The sequence below is a fragment of the Scyliorhinus torazame genome, chromosome 11 (assembly GCF_047496885.1).
Source record: "Scyliorhinus torazame isolate Kashiwa2021f chromosome 11, sScyTor2.1, whole genome shotgun sequence".
Lineage (NCBI taxonomy): Eukaryota > Metazoa > Chordata > Chondrichthyes > Carcharhiniformes > Scyliorhinidae > Scyliorhinus > Scyliorhinus torazame.
In genome coordinates, this window is record NC_092717.1 from 25821508 (window position 1) to 25833534 (window position 12027).

Below are 12027 nucleotides of genomic sequence, written 5' to 3' on the forward strand. Positions count from 1 at the left end.
ATTATCCTGGTATCTTTAAGCAGTAGAATTAGTTTCTCTCTGCATACTCTTTCTGTTCCCCTAAATACTTTGAAAACGTCAATCATTGTTCTAAATTCCAGGTAATAGGAGCCTAGTTCGTGTAATCTTTCCTGATAATTTAAGGTGTGAAGCCTACGTATCATTCCCATTAATCTATGCTGCTTTCCCTCCAAACGCCACTATATCTTTTCTAAGATGTGATGCCCAGAATTGCTCATAGTACTTATCGCTATGGGAAGTTTCAGATTAAAAAAATAAGAAAATCATAATTACATTCCCTAAGTTTAAATTTGCTTGTTCAAAACAGCTGTCCTGTATGTTGGCTGTTGGTGGCACCTCTGAGTTTCTGATCATAGGATCATAGAATTTACAGTGCGGAAGGAGACCATTCGGGTCTGCACCGGCTCTTGGAAAGAGCACCCCACTTAAGCCCACACCTCCACCCTATCCCAGTAAACCAGTAACCCCACCTCAGCTAAGGGCAATTTATCATGACCAATTCACCTGACCTGCACATCTTTGGTCTGTGGGAGGAAACCGGAGCACCCGGAGGAAACCCACACAGATAGGAGGAGAACATGCAGACTCCGCACAGACAGTGACCCAAGCCGGGAATCGAACCTGGGACCCTGGAGCTGTGAAGAAACTGTGCTAACCACTATGCTTTTTTTCTTCTTTTTTATTACAAGTTTAGAGTACCCAATTCATTTTTTTCCAATTAAGGGGCAATTTAGTGTGGCCAATCCACCTAGCCTGCACATCTTTGGGATGTGGGGGCAAAACCCACGCAAACACGGGGAGAATGTACAAACTCCACACAGACAGTGACCCAGAGCCGGGATCGAACCTGGGACCTCGGTGCCGTGAGACTGCAGGGCTAACCCTCTGCGCCACCGTGCTGCCCTCTAACCACTATGCTACTGTGCTAAGCAGCACTAATGTTTACTGTCCCTATTTTGTAACTCTATGTCTAGCCCAAAGCATTTCCACTTTATCATATGTTCCTAGAAGTATTTATTGTGAAAACCTGAACAAAGTAAAATTTGGGATCACAAAACCATGGGATCCAGAGGATAGTGGAGTCTTCAGATTTCAATGTTGAATGGACTGGCCAAAAATATAACAAAACCCGATGGTTTACATTTTGTGGGGTGCTCTGAAAATGTCCCTATTTCTGTAAAATGCAGAACCTGGTGATATTTGATGTACAATAGAATGACTTGTCTGTATAAGCCAAACCAATTTTAATATGTACTAAAATCATTGTAGTATTGACCCGATTTCTTACCTTTAATTTGCCAAAGAGCTAAAGATAGGATTCTCCACTGGAGTCGGACTCAGATTTTGGACTGGTGAGAAAGCAGAAATGGGAGGACTCCCAGCTGAGGTCGACTGGAGTGCAGGTTGCTCAAGGGACAGTCCCAAAAGAGACACGAGAAACAGGTGAACATAAAGAGTTTGTTCACATTAAAATCAGCTGTATGGAATTTCTGAGTCGCTCTTCCAGAGCAGAACTCTGCATTAAAGCTGGTAGAGTATAATTTCCAAGTTGGAAGCTAAAGTGAGCAGTACTGCAGCTCCCTACAACAGTGGAAATTAAAAAATCAACTGTTTTTATTGCATCTAACTTCAACAATAGCGAAATTTTGAACAGTTGATTTACGGGTTAGCCTGTTGCAGACAGGAGAATCCTACTCGGGGAGGAAAAAAAAACACATTGCTGCCAATAAAAAGAAAACTACTTTGCAAGAGGAGTTACGAGCAGCTGTGCAGGGAGGTTGAAATACATTTATAAAATTCCCAGACTCTGGGGAGCCGCCCTTTAGTTACTCCAGGGAGCTGATTTTAATACATCTGCTCTACTTCTAACTTTAGAGTCCCATTCTCCCAAATGCTGCTTTGCACTTGTGCTTCTGCCTGACACAAAGGCTTTGATACATCAATAAGTCAGTTAATTTCCATAAATTTACTCCCTCAAGGCTGAGACTTCAAAGCTATTTGATACATCAAAGTTTGAAAATTCAGGACTCCTCTCCATTTAAAAAAAATTGAGATTCTATTTTTCAGTATTTTACTTGGGCAACACGATTCAACTGCAGATGCACCAATATATTTATTTTTATCGATCATCAAATTTGAAACAAATATTTAAGTGGAAACATCTACACTGCATTAGCCCATTGCAACAAATGCATCTTAACGGGAACATAATCTTACCTTTCATAATATGATTTACAACTGCTGCTTTAATGAATGTAACTGAAAATGGAATGAACAGCTAAGCCATACAGACGAAGAAATGGTCTGGCTTTGCTGTAATAGCTGATTTTAGGGAAAGGTAAATAAGCTTCCACTCCTGATCAGTAGTCTCCCTATGGATGTCAGGCGAGGACAAGGATCGGCAGTGACAGTGTCACTAATGTCCACTGTCTAGAAATATAAATAAAGATCATTTTAACACATTACCTAAAGATACCTTACAACTGCAAAGCAATAACCAACAAGAATTCAATGCCTTCAGGGAAAGAGAACGGAAAATTGGCTGGTATGTGATATTCGGTGCAATCTATGAAAACAACATTTCAGGAGTCATGAAATTTATGTGTTCTAAGTAAAACACAAGTCAGGTCACAAAGTAGTAGAATACCAAATATAAGATGACCAAAACATCCAATCAAGATGCGTCTACTGCACTTCATGAAGCATGATCAAGTGCTTCTGTTGTTGGAAGAAACACTACATGCAATCAAGAGGATATTTTTAAGATGTCCAATTGTCTTTTTTCTCGGTGGGGTTTTCTTCCCTATCATAAGCACTGTGATGAATGTAGTAATTTCAGATATATTCTGGATGGTTCTGACAGGGGTCAGGTATTTTATTTAAGGCAGTGTTAAAAGATCTCTCCTTCTCACAGTAGAGTATCCAGACATCTCTGTAAAACAGGCATTCCTGAGTGCTAAATCTGTTTAACAGTGGATAGAGAGATGACATGGGTGTTTTTTTATTGTTTGAGTGGGAATAAAGATAGCAGTTAAGGGTTAATGTTTTCACTGCATTGATTAGCATTGTTTAAGGGGTAATTGTAAGCTATTTTCTGGTGTGATGCTAAAGATATTTTACTGTGTTAGTTCTAAAGTTTGCTTTAATATACCATAGGTGGGATTCTCTGATCCTGGGGCTAAGTGTTGACACCATCATAAACGCCGGAGCATTTTACGCCGGTGTCAACAAGCTCCTAGGAGCAGTGATTCTGCGCCGCAAAGGGGGCCAGCACGGCACTGGAGAGCCTCACGCTGCTCCAGCTGTTGATACCGACGTCAGAACGGCGCCGCGAGGGGCCTCCGCGGTGGCCTGGCCCGCGATCAGGGCCTACCAATCGGGGGGCGGGCTATTTCCATGGGGGCCTATGTTCCTCCGCGCCGGCCCCTGTAGGACTCCGCCATATTGCCCGGGGGCCGGCGCGCAGACGGGAACCCACGCACATGCGCGGACTTGCGCCGGCCGTGGAGCGCATGCACGAACTCACGCCGCCCGTGGCGCGCCGGCTTTCGGGCGCCGGAGCTGCGGACACCACTCTGGCGCCATACTAACCCCCTAGGAAGGGGTGGATACCTGCTACTTGAGGCCCATTGGCGCCAGAGTGGCTCGCGCCGCTTTTCACGCTGACGTTAGAACTTGGGCGCAGGATTGGAGAATCCTGGCCGTGCTCTTTCCAAGGGCTGGTGCAGACTCGATGGGCCGAAGGCCTCCTTCTGCACTGTAAATATGATGATTCTTTGATAATTTACATCAGCTGAGTTCACCCATGCAGGAAAAGTATTTGTGGATCAGGGTGCCATTTCAAATGCCGCACCGATCTTTCAACTCTATCAGCATCCCTACCACAGCCGAAGGCCACCCCCACTGCACCTAATCTACCTCTATGGTGTGAGCCTCCCCTCACACCATATCTTAAGGGCAAGGCGCCCCTAGGCCTGATCCCTGGTATGGGCAACCGGGCATCTTGGCACTGCCAGCCTACCACCCTGACAGTGCCCGCCAGCCTGGCATTGCCACCCAGGGACCCCAACAGTGCCACTGTTGACCGTAAAAAATTCTCAAGTGGCTTCTCATGGGTACACTTGTCATATCTCAGACGATGATTATTACATTGCATTTCAATCAAACTTTGAAGCCTGAACAGTTTGCCAGAACTCTAGAAGTGTCAGCACCATAGAGGCAGCTCAAGAGCGTGCTTCAGTACTGGGGGTATCCTCGTGACCACAGGATAAGTAAGCGTATGGATCAGTGGTGGGAACCTGAGCAGGGTCTCCCTAATGTTCCCGGCAGGGGCCTGGGGTCAAGGGGCTACTGCTGTGGTCGGAGTGAGTGTGCAGAGTGAGGTTTTCCAGCACAACTGGTTGATGAATGGCAGTCAGAGAAGGCCAGACACGCAAGGGTGGGGGAAGTTTGGGGGATGTGAGGATCGCAGGATTGAAGCCTAACTGATTGTTGGTCTGTCCCCTTCTCCAATTCCTTACAGATATACAAAATATGTTGGTTACGTCTGTCCTGCAGCTGGTGGCCATGTAGGCTACTGTAGCTCTGAATCTCTATGCAAACGGTTCATTCCAGGGCTTCAGCGGGGACATGTGTGGCATTTCCCAAGCTACAGCACAGAAGTGCATCCTCAAGGTCACGGATGCCCTGTATGCCTGGGTATCAGACTATGTCAACTTTGAGTATACCAGGCCCACTAAGGTGCCGGTATCTCTGCCATCACCGGGGTGCCCAGGTCCAGGGGACAATAGATGGCACACATGTCACCTTGTGCACACGGGGAGCAAGGGAATGCCTTTCATCAACAGGAAGGAGTTCCACTCCCTGAATATTCAATTTGTGTGCAACCACCACCTCCGGATCATGCATGGGTGTGCATGCTTCCCAGGGAACATGCATGACAGTTACATTCTGGGATTCTCGAAGAACCCCGACATCTTTGAGGACCAACCCAGGATGACGGGTTGGCTCCTTGGGGATAAAGGAGCCATCATCAGCCAGGACCTCTGTGGTCCTGGCTGATGATGCCACTGCGGAGGCCGGAAACTGAGGGAGAGACCCGTTATAACGCAGCCCGTGTTACCACCCACTCAGTCATTGAACGGTGCCTGGACCGCTCTCGTGATGCACTGCAGTACAGCCCCCAGGGGGTCTCCCGCTTTGTGGTGGTCTGCTTTGGAGGCCAACACCTGGCACAGCTTTGGGGCGGCATGCTGGAGGAGGAGGAGGAAAATGCAGCCTCGACTGAGGAGGAGGCAGAGCCAGACCAGGAGGGGCTAGAGGACGAGCCCAGCGAGCAGCCGCAGGAAGTGATGGAGGAGGGAAGACAGGCGGTGGCAAAGGTCTGGCATGCCCGGAGAGCCAGGAAGGGCCTCATCCTTGTCCCATTCCCATAGGACGTAGCTTTTGTCTGTCAGGTCACCACCTCATCCCCCAATCCCTCCCTCCCCCAATCCCTACAGATCTTATAATGATGGTGCTCCCACAATCGTCATGTAGGGAGTTCCATGATTTTGAGTCAGTGCTTATGACTGAACATTGTTGTTGTCTAAAGTCGGGATGTGTCTCGCTCAAGAGGGGAATTTGGGAATGATAATGCTCCTCCTGTGATGATTACTTTTAATTTTGCTGGGTGACACTGATCACACGTTTCTAAAGCACTAACAGCATAGGTTTAGTTTTTAAATCTTAATTTTCTTATTTAAAAAATTAATTTTGAGTTTCCCAGATCTTTTTTTCTTAAAAAGACAAAAACAAAATTACTCATCTTGTTTATTTTAGTTTTTGCTAATTATAAATAGTTTTCTTAGTAAATAAATCATGAAATTTAGTTCACTGCACAATATATTGTTAAGTTGAATGTACTGCTGGCAAGGGAGGTTCCATTTTTTCTTCCCAGTGTACCCAACTCAAATCACCTACACTGTTATCTGCGCAATTGGTTATTGAAGATCAATTGCCAAATGTACGTTTTTGTTTAATTGGAAAATAGGGAAGAGGTGGACAAAGAAGTGGGTCAAATAACGCATTCGCTCAAGCTCTTAAAGTACTGCTGGCCCAGAAACAGTGGAGGAAATTCAAATGTGAAAATATGCATAGTAATTCTGTAATTTTACACTTTCAAATTACATAGCATTGATTATTTTTAAGCAAAGATAAGGTGACGACTTGTACAGTCCGGTCACAAGTACTCTTGTCTGTTGGGAAAAAGTCTTCTCAATTTCTCCAGTAAAACCTGTCATCACATCTTAAGAACTGTTTATAATAAATACAAACGTAGCTCCCACATTCTTCAGGTGTTCTATTCAAAGAAGCAGTATCAGTCGTTAATTTACAAGGATCATGTACAACTTTTTTAAAAATAAAGGACCAGCACTTACCTACAACTTGTGCTGCTTTATCGGTTGCCTCCCAGTCTGCAATAATCAAAAAAAAACGTTTTAGTCTGCATGTTCAACTCTGCAATTTTGCAAGTCAAATAACATAAGCCGTTCACAATTTATAAATATTTAATAATAATATTCTTTATTATTGTCACAAGTAGGCTTACATTCACACCCCAATTAAGTTACTGTGAAAATCCCCTAGTTGCCACACGGCGCCCGTTCGCGTGCACAGAGAGAGAATTCAGAGTGTCCAATTCACCTAACAAGCATGTCTTTCGGGACTTTGGGAGGAAACCGGAGGACCCAGAGGAAACCCACGCAGCCATGGGGAGAACATGCAGACTCCGCACAGTGACCCACGCCGGGAATCGCACCTGGGACCTTGGAGCTGTGAAGCATCAGTGCTAACCACTGTGTAACCCTGCCTCCACTGCTACCGTGCCGCCCAAGGTTCAGTACTAAAAATCTCAATGATCTTTAATTTAGGTTACTGTAGCATACAATTTAAGTGTTTGCACATTATTGTTCCCCCTTCACCTTTTTTTGTGTTACCTTCACACGATCCATCTCTGACCAAGAGACAGCTAACCAGTTACTTTGTGCAACTCCTGCCTTCACTGTGTCTCACCACTGACAGACAGGCATGCATGCCTTCAGCCACCTAAACCCCAGGCTCTGCACTCCCTCCATAAACTTGTCCGCCTTTGTTTTTTAAGACCCACTTCAAAAAGCATCGCTTTTTTTTGGTCATCCACCAGTTTAGTGTTTATTTTTCCTTATGTCCTTGTGAAGTATATTTGGATATTTGTTACTATGTTAAATAAGTGATTGTTGTTGTAGATCAATTGAATATATCTTATTCACTACACTTTATCCTTATTACAAACTTCTCATATACATTTCATGTTTTGTTATTTTTAGACTATTGGTCAACAGCCTCTATATTTTTGTATTACATTCAATGACAAGTTATACATTTTGTTAAACCTTTTGCCTGTCATACATGCACATTGCATTAATTTAATTTCAGATATCTGGCAATTTAAAATTTTAGTCAATTTCTACAGAAATACCTCAGCAACAGTAGAAAGCCCCATTAAGTCAAAATAAATAGTCCATTTTAAACCCAGTTGCTGTGCTGTCAGATATTTTCCTCTGCTTCCAATCATTAACTGCCTGTAGTCACTGTCAATGGCAGCATATTATTGAATGCAGTTGCAAAGAAGGAATATCCTCGTCATTCCTGTGAATGAGATTGCTCTGTTCTCACGGCAACAAACCGAGATCTCTGGATTAATCTGAATATTCCCCACCACCCTGCCCTCCTGCCTCATTATTCTTAGTCCTACTCCCTCCACATTCACACCATCACCTCCCCCAACCCCCCTTGCACTTTTGAAGTTTTATATAAAACGGAGTAATGGAGCAAAGGGTTGCACATCGAATGAAAAGGTGGGAAATGTGTGACATAAACTAGCAATATTGTACAATTTTAGTCAATATTATTAGTCTACCAATCTGACTCCAGTCTCAGCTTGTGTACAGCTGCAGATCTTTTGCTACTCTTCATGATTCTGGGTATGAATGGTTCAGAGTGAAAGGAGGGGTACACTGGGCCCCATTCTACAGCCCCGCCATTAAACAGCCTTCAATGAGCCATCAATAAAGGGTTTTGAATAAGAAAACTGCAAGGTATACCAAGAATTATAGTGAACAATATGAGTAAAATTTTAATCATGAATGTGGTAAACTCCAAGGGGCAACACGGTAGCCTAGTGGTTAGCACAGCTGCTTCACAGCTCCAGGGTCCCAGATTCGATTCCCGGCTTGGGTCACTGTCTGCGCGGAGTCTGCACTTTCTCCTCGTGTCTGCGTGGGTTTCCTCCGGTGCTCCGGTTTCCTCCCACAGTCCAAAGATGTGCAGGTTAGATGGATTGGCCATGCTAAATTGCCCTTAGTGTTCAAAGAGGTTAAGGGGGTTACTGGGAGGGTGGAGGTGTGGGCTTGGGTAGGGTGCTCTTTCCAAGGGCCGGTGCAGGATCGATGGGCCGAATGGCAGTTGCAAATAAAATTCTGTGAATTGCAAGTTGGATTTCAGTATTCTTGAGAATTGAGTAGAAAGGTGGCAGATTAAATTCCATACAGAGGAATGCAAACTGCTTCATGTGAGGGCAAACAAAATCCAGAAAGGGACTGCTATTTAAATGGCAAGACATAATTACATGGAAAATGCTACAGGTGTCAGAAAATGCTCAGTTAGTGGCACACACACCTCTTGAGTCAGAAGGTTATTAACAAACGTCTACTCCAGAGACTTGAGCACATTGTCTAAGTTGACACCCGAGTACAGTACTGAGGAAGTGTTAAGCTGTCAGGGATGTTGATTTTTTTTGATAAGTTGTTAAATAATGACTCCACCTGCCCTCTTAAGTGGATGTACAAGATCCATGGCATTATTTGAAGAGCAGGACAATATTTGTCCCTCAACCAACATCTCAAAAACAGATTGGTTGTCCTTATCACATTTGTTACGAGTCTAACTGTGCACAACTTGACTGCCATGTTTCCCACATTAAAAGACTGTACTTCAAAAAGTATGTAATTGGCTGTGAAGTACTTTGGGACAAGTGGAGGATGAGAAAGATGATATTTTTATGCAAGTTCTTTCTTTCATTAAACTGAAGCTTTTGCAACAACGCACGGTGAGTAAAGCAAACGAGACACTGGAATGTTTTAAAATTTCAATATCGAGCCACAATAGTGAGGTAATCATAAAACCACTGATCTGATTACTATACATCTAAAATATAATGTGCAACGTAGACTACTGCAGGACAAAAGCGATATTGCAGCTATTCAAAGCAACAGAAGAGGTCAACCAGAATGAGTATTGGGAGGGAGGGATTCAGAATGAGTAGCAATTATGCCATTTGGACATATCCTTACTGGAACAGAGAAGATTGAACGGCAATATTATTGCTATTCCTCAGCATTTTTAAAGGGAATGTAGACTATGGCCATGATCTAGCAGCCCTGTTAATTGTGGATGCAAATCCCATAATGGCCACTAAATCTCATGAATGGTCAGAAACAGAATTTGCACTGACGAAATCTCAATCGGAGAACGCCCTCACCCCACGCCAATGACGTAGTCAAATTGACGCCCAAAAAGAGCACGAACCTGACTTCTGCAATGATTAATACATTAACATATACTTACCGGCCTTGGCGCCATAATGTCCGCCCACATCTTATTCTCCCATTCACCCGGTGCAATGCCACACCGGCGCAAAATTACTACTGGTTTTCAAAAACGCTAACCAGTCATGCTGACTGCCCCGGGGCGCACAGTTAGGTGTAGAACCGCCGGGCGGGGCGAGACATGGCCGGGCAGTGTCCTGGCTGCCAACACTCTGACGGGGAGGAGGAGTTGCACTGATGGATGGGTGCGGGGGGAGGCGCAGGGCAATCCCAATGTCCATTTGGCTGGGGCGGGGGGGGGGGGGGGGGCGGCTTCCATTTAACTTTGTGATCAGGACACCCTTTAAAAATGGTGCTCCTATCTCAGAATCCAGGAATTGCTTGCCTGTTTAGGCCCCACCCCAGTAGACGACTGTGTGATCTTCGACAGCATTCTGAAATTGCAGAGTGCCATTTAATCAGGTGAGAAAAGTATCTGTATAGCTGGTGGATTTCACACCGCTTTTCTCGCCTACACCAGCACTCTGTGCCATTTTGGGAAAATTCCACCCCGTGTCAAGGATCCACACATTGCAAAGAATTAGAGGGTACAGCCTGCATTAAAATCAAAATCAAATTCGTGGAAGAAACATTCAGTGAGCCAGTCGTCAACCCATGGAACAGGCTCAGTAGTTAGCATCAATTCGGTCAAATACAAATTGGATAACTGTTTTAGAAAATAAAATTTGCAATACAGTATATGAGCAATTTGAGACTATGACGCACCATAAGTGCAGATAATTTGAGAGAAATAGGTGATTTTGGACCTGTCGCCACTCATGTTTTGGGTCTGTTCCAGACTAATTAACAGAGATTGCTTGTTATGGTTACTCAACAACTTCACTATCAATGTATAATGTATGCAGGAACACTGATATTTTTTTTGCATATTAAGTTTTAGGGTTCAAATGCAGGCTACATATACCCCAAGGCCTAGAAGATATTGTTACATAAAACTATGTTTGAACATGAAGGTTTAAATGAATTAGGGGAAACAAACGGCAGAGACAAAATGAAAGGTGATCCTCCCCAGTTCTGTTAACTTGCAATTTCATTTTGAGCGATATTAAATGAGTTTAAGATTTCAGAGTGAAACAAGACACATATTGCATAAATCAACTTTCCTTTTCACAGAACCTTAATTTTCTGCAGGGAAATATAAACACTTGAGGGCAGTACAGCACATTAGTGCTCAAAGTGTCTGCGCTGCAAGTGCAGAGAATTGCAAATTAAATACACACTATTTCTCACAAAGTAAAATCATGATCTGAGCAATTTCATAAAATATACAGTCAGAAGGAGGCCATTCGGCCCATCGCGTCTGCACCAGCCCTTGGAAAGAGCACCCTACCCAAGCCCACACCTTCATCCTATCTCCGTAACCCCACCTAACCTTTTTTTGGAGACTAAGGACAATTTAGCATAGCCAATCCACCTAACCTGCACATCTTTGGACTGTGGGAGGAAACCGGAGCACCCGGATGAAACCCACGCAAACACGGGGCGAACGTGCAGACTCCGCACAGACAGTGACCCAAGCCGGGAATCGAACCTGGCACCCTGGATCTGTGAAGCAACTGTGCTAACCACCATGCAATCATGCTCAGGTACCATCTCAAGAACACAAGTGAAGAGGGTACTCCGCCACACTATGTTAACTCAATGTAATTGCAATTAAACAGCTCTTTGTGTTTACTTTTCCCTGCTTTTTCCTGCCTGGTTGATGCTCTGCACCTCCAAAGCTGAAAACGATAAATCTTTTTATTAAGAGATTCCATCTCACTGAAGCGGCTTCATGCCAATCCACATCCAACAACCTGCTATGAAAGTTCTGCTCATATTTTGACAGCTGTAACAATTTCCACCACAGAGGCTGACACAAATTTACAACATTCTAAAACAACCAGCAGCATTCTAAATAAAACAACCCACAACATTGTAAAAACAAATCATTTTTCTCTTTCTCTAAATGTTAACAGATCCTTAAAAAAAAATTTGAGGATCTGGATCCACACCTTCACCAAAAATTAATTAATTCTTCTTTGGGCCATACCATCTGTACCAGGTTTCTCTGAAAGGCGCAAAAACATTACCATAACCCATCTTCAGTGGCAGAGGTAACTAGTCTAGGTAGCAGATTGGCATGTGCGAAAGTAGGTTGGTCTAGTTGCTTCCACATTCATCGAATGTTTCCCATGACACAAATTAGCCAAAACTATAGTTAGGGAGCATGGGGACACCCCACTCTGGGGTCCCTGAGGGGGAGGGGGGGAGGAGACACCCCACTCTGGGGTCCCTGAGGGGGAGGGGGGGAGGAGACACCCCAGTCTGGGGTCCCTGG

At 44.3% G+C, this 12027-nt stretch overlaps 1 protein-coding gene across 22 annotated transcripts in view; it reads right to left on the minus strand.

Moving 5' to 3' along the window:
* fam49bb (family with sequence similarity 49 member Bb) overlaps window positions 1-12027 on the minus strand; it is a 275748-nt gene that overhangs the window by 73471 nt on the left and 190250 nt on the right. For 17 of the 22 annotated variants that reach the window (XM_072467054.1, XM_072467062.1, XM_072467040.1 and 14 more), the window contains one exon: window positions 6441-6476. The gene's annotated coding sequence lies outside the window, so the exon portion shown is untranslated. Of the gene's footprint in view, window positions 1-2238; window positions 2452-6440; window positions 6477-12027 lie in introns of all 22 variants that reach the window. The other 5 variants (XM_072467049.1, XM_072467061.1, XM_072467051.1 and 2 more) reach the window with 1 other exon arrangement.